This window comes from Sinocyclocheilus grahami, unplaced genomic scaffold (assembly GCF_001515645.1).
Source record: "Sinocyclocheilus grahami isolate Dianchi unplaced genomic scaffold, SAMN03320097.WGS_v1.1 scaffold1617.1, whole genome shotgun sequence".
Taxonomy (NCBI): domain Eukaryota; kingdom Metazoa; phylum Chordata; class Actinopteri; order Cypriniformes; family Cyprinidae; genus Sinocyclocheilus; species Sinocyclocheilus grahami.
The window spans coordinates 80855-95764 of NW_015506796.1; the positions used below are offsets into that span (position 1 = coordinate 80855).

The 14910-nt window shown below is 36.1% G+C and overlaps 1 long non-coding RNA gene across 1 annotated transcript in view; it reads right to left on the reverse strand.

The window, feature by feature from the left end:
• LOC107571588 (uncharacterized) overlaps positions 1 to 5545 on the reverse strand; it is an 8104-nt gene extending 2559 nt beyond the window's left edge. The window contains exons 1-3 of the long non-coding RNA XR_001607205.1: positions 5469 to 5545; positions 4764 to 4890; positions 4518 to 4687 (exon numbers count right to left, since the gene is read on the reverse strand). This is a non-coding gene — a long non-coding RNA (uncharacterized lncRNA). The remainder of the gene's footprint in view (positions 1 to 4517; positions 4688 to 4763; positions 4891 to 5468) is intronic.
• Positions 5546 to 14910: the final 9365 nt, after the last annotated feature.

A 14910-nucleotide genomic window follows, 5' to 3' on the forward strand; every position in this document is an offset into this window, starting at 1 on the left:
TAGGACCCTGGTGGTTTAGTTTGTAGTAATGTTTGTACATGTTGTTAAAGATATTGAATCTCAGGGGGAAAAAATTATTTCAATTGTGATTTTTGGTTTATAAATGCATCAGAAGTTAATTACAAAGTGTGTAATACCTGCTTTGAGTTAACCATTTTAAATGTAAATATAAATAAATATAAATATAAATATAAATGAAAAGTGTATTTCAGTCTTTAAACAACTGAAAAAGTGGAGTACCTTAAGTCTTAGTTTCTTGAAATATACTGTATATTGATTAGCCCCCTTAAGTTTAACTAGCTCGTTATCAGGTATAATAAAGATGGAATCAAATTAAATCAGCATTTGCAGTCACTAAATTACGGCCAGATATTTAAAAGTTTGTAGAGTGGCAAGACACAAGACTCAAGAACGATTCAAGAATGCATATTTATATACTGTATATACTCATTTTTGCAATAACACAATACAACATCATAATAAAAGACCCCCTTTTCCATCAGTTGCTGCATGGACAGAAAGGCTTCAACTCCTGAGAGCGATTAAAAAAAGAGAGAGAGAGGGAGGTAGATTTAAATAAGAAACATTTGCTTTAACATGTTTAACTCTGTAATATATATTTCTGATTGAACAAGTATGCACTGTTGGGGTTGTAGAGAGAGAGAGAAAACCAAACAGAATAATCAGGTTACTGACATCTAACTCCAAACTCCAAATTTAAGTATATAAGAGCAAAACCCACAAACTGAATGTTCTCTCTTCTTTCCTTAATTGTTTGTCAATCCGGTAACGCTTTCTATGAAGCCTGTATTTATAATACATTATAAGGGTTTTCTTAAGGCATTATAATTAATGCATAAAGCATTATAAAAAAAAACTTAATATGTTGTATCATCTCATAAATAATCATAACATTTATAATACATTATAATACTTACGCATTTGTGGTTATAACTTTTAAGAGTATGATTACCTATAGCTTTTATCATCTTTTTAAGTTTAATTAATGTGCTGGCTAGATTTACTTACTGCAGTCATTATGTCAACAAGGTTTCGCTTAATTAAAGCATGGCCACGAATTAAGAACATCGTAATAATCAATAAAACTAGCAATCGGGAATTCATTATTATTTCTTAGCAGTTTTAATGTTGGCTACGTAAACTTTGCATCGTTTTAAGGTTATAAAATAGAACTTGTAAGGTCAAAAATTATCAAAGACTTCTGCTTTCCTGTCCCAAACCTATCTTCAGTAACAAAAGGGCCATTTGGAATTCCTGAAGGCACAGAGGTGCTGATAGTGATCAATGCCTGTAGGCCAACATGTGTATACACCGGGGGTCTGCTAATTGTCACACCTTTTGCCCAGTGGGTGAAGTTATAATCTGCTGATTGGTCAGTTTGAATGTCTCACATTTGGTTTTTAGTCACATGGTCAAGGAAGGGATAAAAGAGGACTGTAACTGTTGCTCTGTCTCTTTTCTTGGCTGGCTCTCTTCTTGGGTCTCTGCCCTCTCTCCCTCTTTTTCTTCCTCCCTCTATCTCTTTCTCTCAGGTAATATTTTACATGTTGGGTACAATTAACTATGCTTTACCATCCTTCATCTATTTTGTAACCAATTCAAGTGTAACCATAACAAAATATTGTTATTAAACCATTTCAATTATTAATTATGTGCTAACTAGTCTTGATTCAAGGTTAATCTTAAAGTGCTACCTATTGCAATACAATAGTCACACAATAGCAACGCTCTCCCACATATGTAGCTATTCTAACTGCGCTTATTTCCGTCGTTGGTATAAGTGGCAGTGGGTGGTAATAGACTAGAAATGTACAGTTTTATACCATCGTGCTGATAACGTTTCTTTAGTCATTCGGCAATCCTACAGCCTGAACCACCGTAGGAAAACCATCCTTACAAACTTAATTGAAAATCTGTAAAGTTACTCACTCATGTCGTCCATCTTTAGTGATCCAATTCGGTAGGTGGCGCTGTTACAAAAGAATAGGGTCCTAGAACTGTGGTCCTGAAACTGCAGCCTCCGGTTGTGCAGGAACATACTATTGGCTTTTCCAAGAGCCTGCTCGATTGGCCAGATGGCCCAGTCTGTTGTGATTGGTCTACTGCTTACAATGCAAGTCCGAAACAAACGACCATTACCATATCTGATTCAGCTCCGTATGTTTCCTAAAGCTCAGCGATTGTACACACTGTAAAGACAGTAATGATGGCGTCGATTTTACCATATCAATCTGGGCACGAGTCCGATGATGAAACAGAAGAAATAGTTATTCAACCCATGAACCTCCATCACAAGAACGACTTGAGTTTCTCAGTGATACACTACCCAGTTTGAGGAACATTATGAGATGTAATTCCTCCCTATCAGCATTAACATATGTATGTCCATCAACAAACCGATGTGTATTTCTAATTTATTGCGGCGCACATGTGGTAACTCTATTTTTAACTGTATCAATAACGGTGCATACGTTAGCCCAGCACTAACGTGAATGACTGATTTAACCAGGGCCGTTGTTAGTGGGGTGAAAGGTGGTGACGACTATAGGGGCCCACGGCTGTGGAGGCCCCCCCGGCTATTTCAACCGACTGCCTGAGGCCAGCCTAAAAAGAAGCTCCGGCCAGTTGACGGGCCACTGCTACGCGTCATCACAAAAGCTTATTATTTGCACGTTTTTAAGCCTTGCCAATTTAAACATTCAAGAGATTTTAAAGCATTCAAGCACAAGATGTGAGAACTCAACTGACCTATCGGTAAGCCCCTCCCCTGGAACGCAAATGAGCCAATGGCAGTCGAGTATCATTTGCACGGGGAGCGGAACTCACATCTGTTTCAGCGCCATAGAGAAACATTTGAAGATCCGAAGCTCACATCATTTTTATGGGGTTTATGCTTCAAAAATGGAAAAACTATGTGCCTGGGGAACTTGTAACACTGATTCCAGGTATCCTGAGAGGATGGGTAATGGAATTTATTTTATTATATTTCCTAAACCCAAACAAAACGGATCAAATTGTCCCAAAACATTCACCCCCAATCCCAATGAAGACAAAACCGTTCGTTTTCTGGTTTTTATACTCTCAAGTTACAATTTTCATATGCTCAAGCAGAACGTTAATGTCATCTGGTGCTTTAGCAAGGTATCTGTGGCTAAAACTAGCTAACGTTAAAGTTAGTGAGTACAAACCTAGCGGACTGTTCTCGCGTCTTGTACAGTGCAGGGCAAAAACACATAAATGAAGGTCTACATTTCACTGTCTCTTCATATTAAACTGGTTAAATGTAAATTAATTTAATCGTACCCTGCGATACATGAACAGTGTTCATCCGGGATGTTATCTGCGATCGTGAAGAAAGTAACACGAGGCTTCTACCGCTTGCACTTGCAGTGATCTGTAAACCCTCGCTTCCAAATTAATACCCACAATATTTATTTTAAAATCTTTTACATATCCCTCCATGGCATATTTAAGTCCCACTTGAATGGTGGTCCTTCTGTGTCCAAAATTTATTTTAAAAAAAGATATAGGGATACGTTTTTCACACTGACAGCTCTCACTGTAAGACAGTTAGCAACTCCGTTTGTTTGTCCAAGTTCGCAACAGTAACTAAGGGGGGCTGGGCTTACTGGTAGGTCAATTGAGCGCACATTGCACACGCAGAGAGACGCGTCTCACAGCCCTTGAACACCGAATTGAGTTTGGCCTCTTCTTGCTCTTGAACCAATAAATACATAAATACAAAATTCTGTCGAAATACCTATCTTGGTGAGTATCCTCGGTTATGTCTTAAGTGAATGTAAACAGTTTATAAATAACTATTACCGTTAAATAACTAACCGCGCATTTATATTAATAAGCCATAAATCATAATAATGAGCCTTTAATTTATATATAATGCATAGCATAATCAGCGCTCAAGCGCACGCATAAAGCTTGCCACAACGCACCGGCAAAAGTAATGATTATGAGTGTGTCATCTCCGCAGTAGTGGACGCACCTATATGCATGTTTCATACTGATTACATAATCTGAGAATATTTATTTTCTATTTGAATTGGTTTGTGTAACAATGTCAATGTCTTGAGAAGGAAGAGGACGGGGACGGGGACGGGGACGGCTGCTGAGGTTTTTATTCAGCTTCAAACAAAGTAAAGCAGAACGTCGCGCTACCAGCGCTCAATATAGCGCAAGCGCAGGGCTCTCCGCAGTCAGTCTCTCTGCCTCACAGCTCTTTCCTGGGCCTCTTTATGCGGTCTCTCCACGCCAATTACTGGAACCAGACACAGGTGTTCGTCATTTGCATTTGACCCACTTACTCACCGCTCGTCTCCCAGCTCTCTCTCCCGCTGCAGACCTCGCTGATCCACGCCCCCCTCGCCACAGTTTGTTTAAAAGTAGACATTCTAGCATTCTACAATTCTCGTGTCTGTGAGGCACGTATATGCTGAGTTTCTATATTTAATTTATACAGTGAACGCATGTAGTGTAGATACCTTTTTGCAGTTACCAGTACTTCTAGACTCCTTTACATGAAGAGTCTGAAGAGAGGAACTCGGGGCTGGTACGACTGCAGAAGACTCTGAACTGCAGGGGAACAAATCTGAAGTGGGTCCAGGAGGAGTTCCCAGTGTTGGGATTGGCACAGTCATTAATGGAGTGCATCCTAGAACAAAATAACTTTTTATAGCATTTGATTTGAAGCAATCATTTACCCAAATAAAAAACTTTACACAGGTTACCATTTTTTAAAAGTGTCAGAGTTTCCAAAAGAACACTTGATTTCTCTCAGTTCTGCAAGTATTTCAGATTTTGAACATTAAATCCACTGTCACTGTTTCTAGATGTTACTGCCTCCCTGTTTGATCACTAGAAAGGTAAAAAGTTGTTAGCACAGTTTGTATGTAGTTCTTAAAGGTGTAATTCACCGAAAAATGAAAATTTGCTGAAAATGTATTCACTCTCAGGCCATCAAAGATGTTTGAGTTTGAACAGATTTGGATAAATTTAGCATTATATCACTTATATTCTTATATTTTCTTACAAACACACAGCTTTTCACTTCACAAGACATTAATTGATGGCCTGGAATTGGTGAATTATTTGTGAATGAATGTGATGTTTTTATCAGCTGTTTGGACTCCCATTCTGACGGCACCCATTTACTGCATAGGATCCATTGGTGAGCAAGTCATGTAATGCTAAATTTCTCCCAAACTGTTCTGATAAAGAAACAATCTCATCTACATCTTGGATGGCCTGAGGGTGAGAACATTTTCAGGAAATGTTCATTTTTGGGTGAACTATTCTATTAAAATAAATGAAAAGTCAATCCTTGCTTTTACTAATTGCACAAGTTAATTTTAAGTTTCTACAATTTGAAGCAAGAGATAAAGGCTTTACAGCATCACATATACAGGTATGTCACTTTGTAGAAATAATCTTACTTTTTCTTGATTATACTGGTGTAGAAAAGATCTGGCTCTTATCCTGTTTATGGTCTTTGCAGCTACCTGTTTGTTGACATACTGTAGAGAATTATAAAATTACAAATATAATCTTCAAATTAGCTGCAAGTGGCAATCATCTGGGTATAAACACCAATAGCTTATGTACTGTAGACAGCAAGCTATTCATGATGCAGGTCGGGGTACTCCAAGAGCCAAGAGGGCCGCATTAAAACCACATAAAATGCAAATTGCCACAAATTACAACTTGGATAATAAGACTTTTATTTAGGCCTACTTGAGACCATATTTGTAGTATTAAGAAGTGCAAATAATTATCTAGCTAAGTCTTACCAGTCCTTCAATGGTTGTCCTATTTAAAGTGTCACTGAACATGAAAAAAGGCATTAAAAATGGATTAATAGTTTGTTATTAGTAGTAATTTTGTATTCTTTTGCTTTGAATTCTTATTGCAAAAATGCATTCATATGTATGCCAAAATGCATACAGAAAAACATTATTGAGCAAATAAACTTAACAAGAACTGATCAAACGAAGTCCTTATTTCTAATGAAAGTGCAAGTAATTTCAGGTCTGGCTGTTGCTTATTTTTATACTTTTTATACTCCATTGCATCTTTTTAATACTTTTTATAGTGCGTATTTATACTCAGGCTCGCTTTACAAAGGTTCCATTATTATTATTATTGTTATTATTGTGAATTATTACCTGGCTATACTTTGGAATCTGGTCAGAAACCATATATATATATTTTTAATTCAGTCACAGTCTAGCGAATCCTCTAATTATAACCAACGTTGTGAACACGACAAATAAGATATTGAACTCAATTAATGCTGCCTTCAAATGCTCTCGGAATTATTGTAAATACGAGTTTCCTAGGTAAAAATAAACGTCCTCCTATTTCAAATGCGTGACTTGAATGCGTTGAGCTCATAACTACGATTTCAGAAGTGGGAATTATGAAATTTCCGATAGCACGTGATGGCAGCATGAGTGACGACAGCTCTGTAATGGGACCACTCTCTGCTTGCTTTCTGTTTATAACACATTGACATTAGGGCTAGGTGGTATGACGATATATCGTTACCACGGAATAAATGTCTATCGTTAGAGACTTTGCTATCTCGTAAATATCTCAGTATTTAAATATATATAACAAATATTGCACTATTGACACTTCAGAGTGATGAAATGCATGAATGATATCATAAAAATCTTATTTAAAGATAAAATTACTATATCATAATATATCGTTAGGCTATATAAAATTAATTACTCATGTTGTGATATAAGATTTTGGTCATATCGCCCAGCCCTAATTGACATTAAGAATAAAAGTTTTGTTTGTCATGCTGCTAAGAGGATCATTGGCCACTTATACACTGCAAAGTTTCAGGAGTGTCAACTGCATTAAATGATGCAGAAATAAAGTTATTTCATTTTTAACATGAAATACTGTTATTTCATTACAGTCTCACACATTTGATAGAGTGTGCAAACACAGGTGCTCGACACATGCGCACTATAAAGATTCATTCTTGCCCAGTCTCTGCGCTTTTTCGCTACAAAAGTTACGATAAAAATTAGTCATGGTAATTTTGAATGCCAATTATAATAAAAATACATTCATATTTAGCATGACGCGGGCCACAAATGTAATGCTGGCGGGCCGGATGTGGCCCACGGGCCACCTGTTGAGTACCCCTGATGTAGGTAATACTTAAACACATATTAGCTTAGGTAATCAGAATGAACCACTTGTATACTTAATAATAAAACCCAATTATCACATCATCTAAAAAACACTCATTGTTAACACTTATTAACTAAATAAGTGTCTATATATAAATTAATTTTGAAAAAATATGTTAAATTATTAACGCATTTAAAGCACCCCGCCCTGGGCCAGACCTGTACATCAGCTTAATCAGCATGCAATTGATGCAGGGCAACAAATGATTGTGTGAAAAATCCAGTTAAAACACTGAAAAATGCTACTAAAATTAGATACGAGGGCAAAAAAACAAAAATGTGCCGTATTGGGTTTGACATATTTCTATCAGTTTAGCAATTTTACATGAGCAAGAGTCCTGTTTTTTTTATTATCTACATGATTTCAAATGTGATACTGATTATATACATTTTAATAAACACATTAATCAGGGTTTCCCATACATTGATTTATTTGTGGCGGGCCGCCAAAATATCAAAACTGACCACCACAAATTGATTTTCCAAAAGGCTTTGACTTCGTTGAATAAACATGAGCACTGCACGTTTAAAAATGAAAAACCGGTGCGGGAGTTTTTTTTATATAACTGTATTTCAGAAGGAAACCGACTGTCTTCAGAAAATGTTCGATGTCATTTTCATTTAATCTTGCCTGTAATGCCTGATAAAGCAGCGTTTGTGAGCTCAGCGCTGCTGGTACAGCCGTTACCGGAGAAACCTCCATCTCTCCCACACTAAAAGTGCCTCCTGCTGGCAGAAAATTAATTTGCATATATATATATGCTAATATATATATATGGGGCGGTGGAGTGCCGCCACAAATAGAGTGTAAGGCTGTGGGAAACACTGCATTAATATTGTGTCAGATTGTTGTTTTGACACAATATTGTCTGAAATTACCACCACATACACCAAAATCCTAAATTACTCATATTCCACACTGCTGGAGCTCTCCGACAGTATTCGGCGGTATTTTTTGCGCTGCCCTCTTCCTAATTTTTCTCCATTTCCTTCAGGCCCTGTCCTGTTGATGACCTGATTTAGCTGCTTCAGCATCGCAGATCTAGTTCCTTAAATTATAAATAGTAATAATTATCAAAGCTTGCATCAATTTTATCACAGCACAGACATATTACAAGCACATAACGTTACTTATCAATGTTTAAAATTTTTGCAGGGCTTGACTCATCTTCGTATGAAACGTCACATATACAACCAATTTCACAGCAGCCATGTATAATTTTATTGGTTGGAAGCACATCCCATTTTGGGGGATCTTCGATCCATTGTATCAGCATGAACCTCATTTTCTAAATAGGATTTTTTTTTAAATCTTAAATTCTTCAGCATCAATATTCTGTCAATCAGATAACTGAGATGTCGGCATAGCAAAAAACGTGTTAATCTAATAGTATATGGTTTCATTCAGGGCCGAACTGGGACGCAAATTCAAACCGGGAAATCTCACACTCATCCAGGGCACACAGAAAAAGGGGGCCAAAATCATACCTTTTTGGGTACAACAGCTTGACACTGTATCAGTACTCTTAAAAGGACATCTTCGTGACTTTTTAACCCCTAATAGGAACAGGTCTACCTATTAGGGGTAAAAAAATGAACAAATATGTCCTTTTAAGGGTAGTGCTCCAGGGACAAGCTGTTGTCCCCCAAAATGTTGGCCGCCTTTTTCTGTATATAGCCTATACATCCACAACAATTTCTGAAACCACAAGTCCATGGAAAATAATTAAAGGTTCTCTCTTTCACTGCACCTTCACTTCCCTTTTCCTTTTTACCCAATATCTCTGCCCCTCCCCCCATCAATCCTGCATTTATTTGATCCAAAGTACAACAAGAGCAGTAATATTGAGAAATAATTTTACTATTTAAAACAACTGTTTTCAATTGGGCCACACAGAAAAAGGGGGCCAAAATCATACCTTTTTGGGTACAACAGCTTGACACTGTATCAGTACTCTTAAAAGGACATCTTCGTGACTTTTTAACCCCTAATAGGAACAGGTCTACCTATTAGGGGTAAAAAAAATGAACAAATATGTCCTTTTAAGGGTAGTGCTCCAGGGACAAGCTGTTGTACCCCAAAATGTTGGCCGCCTTTTTCTGTATATAGCCTATACATCCACAACAATTTCTGAAACCACAAGTCCATGGAAAATAATTAAAGGTTCTCTCTTTCACTGCACCTTCACTTCCCTTTTCCTTTTTACCCAATATCTCTGCCCCTCCCCCCATCAATCCTGCATTTATTTGATCCAAAGTACAACAAGAGCAGTAATATTGAGAAATAATTTTACTATTTAAAACAACTGTTTTCAATTGGGATATATTTTAAAATGTAATTTATTTCTGTGATCAAAAAGCTGAATTTTCAGCATCAGCACTGCAGATTTCAGTGTCACATGATCCTTCAGAAATCATTCTAATATGCTCATTTGCTGTTCAAGAAACATATTTGTTGTTGTTATTATTATTATTATCAATATTTAAAACAGTTTTTGGGGGAGGGGATCATAGAAATTAATACTTTTATTTAGCAAGGATGCTCAGTGTTTCCCCTGCCATTATATTAGCCCCCCCAACGCGGAAGGTCAAGTTAATTTTATTTAATTATAGTTTCTCTATAGCGCCAGATCACAACAGAAGTCATTTAAAGTTACCTTTCCTATAGAACAGGTATATACCTTGTTCTTTTATTAAGCAAACTAAATAACCTTATGTTATTTATCTTATTTACACGACAGCATGTCATTTTGGTCTCTATTTTGGTCGCTTCCGGTGATATTAACCGCTGCCGTCTCACTAATGAGGACATAAATACATGAACAACATCTCCAGTACTGCTCTGAGAGTCAGTTCATGAGCATTTGACCGTTTCATTTGAGTAAAACTATCCTCATATCATATACACACAGAAATGTAAAGGCAACCCGTCAAAATAAAAGTTCGGTTTAACTTGAGGGCATTGGCAGAAATATATTACTATTGTTATAAATAAATAACAGGCAGCTACTACTACTAAAATTATTAAAACCTTATTTTTAAGGAATAAGCATTCAATATTTCTTCAATGTTTTAATTGTAATATTAAATGACCTTTGAATTGGTTTAATTTTCATTACTTAAAAGATAGATTAAATGAATGTTTTATGCCTTAAAACAAAATGTAAATACACATCACAGAATTTCTGAGCAAAAAATCATAAGGCTATTGTAAGAATAAATGAAACTTGTTTTATGCTTTCAAATAATTAGACATGCTAAAACAGAATTTGGTTACAATAAAACATAAGGTTGGAAAAATAAGACATTTCATAGGGCTCTAAACATGTAATATTTGTTAAACTTTTAATGAATTGATGTTAAATTGTGTAAATTTCATGATTTTAATTAATTAGACATGCTTTTTGATTAATAAAATGTAATTTAACCATTAAAAAGGAGTCCAGAAAAAAAAGAAGAAAAAAAATGGAACCCCAAAAAGCCGTAAACCTAGGTGAAACACTGGATGCTTTAAATTGATCAAAAGTGATGATAAAGACATTAATAATGTTACAAAAGATTTCTATTTCAGATAAATGCTGTTCTTCTGAACTTTCTATTCAACAAAGTAACCCTGTTTTCAACGTAATAAAAATTATTCAACAAAGTAACCCTGTTTTCAATGTAATAAAAATAATAAATGTTTTTTGAGCAGCAAATCAGCATATAGAGTGGGGGAACTATGACGTCAGAACCCGGACGAGTAATTCGCCGCGGCTTCCTTCGAGATTTTCCTATGGGGTTTTTCAATTTATGAGTAAAATAAAGCCTGTGGTAAACATAACTTGATAATACTTCTATGTTTTGTTCTACAACGTAAATTACACACATCCATACCCAAAACAAAAATTTTGAAGCAGTTATGTTAATTTTTGAAAACGTATGTTTTTAATAAGTAACTAGATAAGAAAGTTTGGGCTGTGAGTGTGTGCAGTTTACACTGTAGAACAAAATGTAGAAGTATCGTCAAGTTATGTTTACCACAGGCTTTATTTTACTCATAAATTGAAAAACCCCATTATAAAAATCTAAAATCTATAGGAAAATCTCGAAGGAACCCACGGCGAATTACTTTTCCGGGTTCTGACGTCATAGTTCCCCCACTCTATTAGAATGATTTCTGAAGGATCGACGGAGGATCCAAGATGGCGTCCTGCTAAGTCTGCTTATATAGTGCTCCGCTGACAAATCTGCTTTTAACAGCTAAACTACTCTTTATATAATCGTGCTACACATATAAGAATCTATATTTATTTTACTGTGAAGTTACCTCTCAAAACTTTGAAAATGAAATCAGCAGCAGATAAAAGAAAAGGAGGAGAGACACTGCGTGTGTATCTAGTATCGTGGATGTCCACAGCTACGCTTCTCCCGGGGATAAACTTTTATCTACACCGTTTCCTGAGAGCCCGGGTAAGCCGCCTTCAAAGAAAGGCAGAGCAAAGGATGATTCCGTGATTGCCACGCTCTCTCAGCTAATAAATAACCGATCGGATGCCCTGGAGAAAATGGTGGGTGATAATGCTCTGAAAATTGAAGGTCTAAAGAAAACTGTTGACTATATCTGTGCCGAGCTTAATGACGTTAAGGGGAAGGTTGGCCATGTTGAAGCTAGATTGAGCTCTGAGGAAAAGAAGATGGAGTTCTGTGAGACAAGGATTGCAGACTTAGAGCGTTACTCTCGTCGCTGGAATTTACGCCTGCAAGGAATGCCGGAAAAAGAAGGTGAAGATATCAGAGCTGAATCCATTCGTATTTATTGCTCATCTCTTTTGGGAATGTACCCATGTAACCATTTTTTGGAATAAATTCTGTTTATTTATACGTTCTTCTCTCTTAGACTATTTTTCTTTGTTGTACAAGGATGTTTTATTTGGTTTTTATCATGTTGATAAGAATCTAAAGGACAAATATTTTCTAATAAATTTATTTATTTTGCTAGCAAAATTTTTTATACATAAGTGCAAATTTTTGTCTGTAAAGCCCCTATTTCTTATATTTTGTAAAGATCTGAAGTATTACTTGGAAACAATATCTACCTCCAGCAATGTTAAAGCCTTAAAATCGATAACATTGTGTGCATCTTATAATATTGGTTCTTTCCTATAATGTACAGTTGACTGAATGCTCTGTGACCTTTTGGCTGGTTGTTAAAAAGTGCCTTTTGAGGCACCTTTACTTTATATAATGTAATTTATATTACCCCTGGCCCTGTATGTTTGTTGTTGTTGTTGTTGTTTTTTAAATTTCATTTTGTTTTGTGATTTTGTTGTTACTAGGGTTGTATATTTTTGTGTACTTGTTGCTAAGCCTAATAAAGGAAGAGAAAAAAAAAGGATTCTGAAGGATCATGTGACACTGAAGAGTAATGACGCTGAAAATTCAGCTTTGAAATATATATATATACCTTCCTAAGTGTACTGCGTTAGGCTAACCGAGACTTGTCATTTGCACTTATATATTGTTGCTCTTTTGTTAGTTTTGACTGCTTTTATTGTCCTCATTTGTAAGTCGCTTTGGATAAAAGCGTCTGCTAAATGACTAAATAAATAAATAAAATAAATAAATAAAACAATACGTCCATGTGAATATCTGTCTTTGCTATTTTTTAATGTAACTTTACAATCGATATTGATGTCCTTTAGCACAGTATTCTGAATGAAGATAATAATGGGGTGCTACTGATAGCCTAACAGATACTAGCAGTTTAATACTCAACTACGCTAATAAAGACGAAACTTTCTAGCGTATTTAATTTAATTAATTTATGCATTTAGCAGACGCTTTTATCCAAAGCGACTTACAGTGCATTCACTGCTGACGCAATGCTCTACCACTGAGCCACAAGAACATGTATTTACAGATTAAACTGACCTGCACTTGAAGCCCTGAACAGGTCAGTGATGTAGCTACAAGTCACTGCTTCTTCTGACCGCTTCATCTCTTTCATCGAGTCCCGCGCAATCGGTTCTGTTCGGAACCGTTTGACGGAAGTGCGGACCAGACGTGAGCCGATTCGTGTAGCAGCGTTGCCAGTCGAAACTAACCGATTTATGACATTATTATCAATTTATTATCGAATGAAAAAAACCCGGAAAGTATCAATTTGTTACATTGAGAAGGCATTCATATAAAATAATAATAATAATAATAATAATAATAACTAAAAATAAAAAATAAAAAAACGGGCCTGGTGCTTGTGCGTGCCTGTACGTTATGACAGCCTGTTGCTTGCGTTTTCTCGGCAGAGATATGCTCAAGAGCAAATAACACAAGTTGTTTTCTTCTCATTTATATTCAAGCAATAAGCCCCGTGAGCTGAGGTTTACAGTAGATTACAGTATTGCAAGCAACAGTTCAGGGGCTTTTCCCTCCAAAATGATGTTCAAAACTGTTACTAAGCAACCAGCAATAGGAACTTATGACGGAGCCGTAACGTTAGGCCTTAACCGACAGCCACTGACGATAGTCAATTTCGATATTAATTGCAAAAATAACATTTAAGAAATGACTATACAGTTTCTACTTATGGTTTAAGTAGCTACGAAGGTAAACCGTTAAACACTATCATAATATATGTAATTTTTCTATAACGAAAAGCAGATAAGACTAACCAGATAAAAGTTAATGTAGTTACGCCCATAGCCGCGGGAACGTATTTTGTCCCGGGAGGGCAGAGAAATAAAACTTGGGGGGGTCACATGACAAGAGTGATGCGAGAAGACATACTATGATAAAAGTAACTCCAAAAGAGTTACTTTTAATAAAACTTTAATTTCTTCGTTTGATAGCCTATAAGTGAGTGTCTTTATTGTTGCTGGATTTCCATTCAAAAAAATAAATAAATAAATAACAATGAACCACAAACTAAGCATTCGATTTAAATAAGGGAAAATAGCTTATTTATTTGGGTTAGAACGCAAGGCTATATCTTATTCATTTTGTTAAAAGTTAGATATTTAATATATGCCAATTTGCCATTGTACTATTTTATGTCTGATGTGTTTTAATTAAGATAATAAATCACAAACTATGATCGTTTTAAGATATAGCCTGAGGGAAAATCCATATTCATTTTGTTTAGAAAAGTTCAGTTTAATATTGGTGAATTTATCATTGTACTATTTTATTGTATAGCCTTTTTTCATTAATAATAATGAGCCATAAGCATTCGTTTAAAGTAAGGGGAAAATCCAAAAACATTTCATTTATTTGTGTTACAACGTAGGTACATCAGTCTTATTCGTTCTGTTCGGGGCTGACGAGACGTGAGACATGCGGATCCATGTGCAAGCTTTATTAAAGCAGAGGAGGTCAGAAACATAGGCAGGGTCAAACAGTGGCAAACAGGTATATGGCGGGCAAGACACAAGAAATAACCCTGGGGCTAGCGAAGGTCAACGAACGGCAAACAGAATCAAAAGGGCAAGACTAAAGGGATAAATCCAGGAAAACAGGCAAAGATCAGAAACCGAGAAAACAGACAAGGCAAGGCAAGACTGGGCTAGGCTAGGACGCTGACGAGGGCTCAGTAGAGTAGCTATCAAAACGATACACGCTAAACAATACTCGGCAGTTAGAAGGAGTGAGATGGAGTGTTAAATAGTGAGTGAGTGATATGAAACAG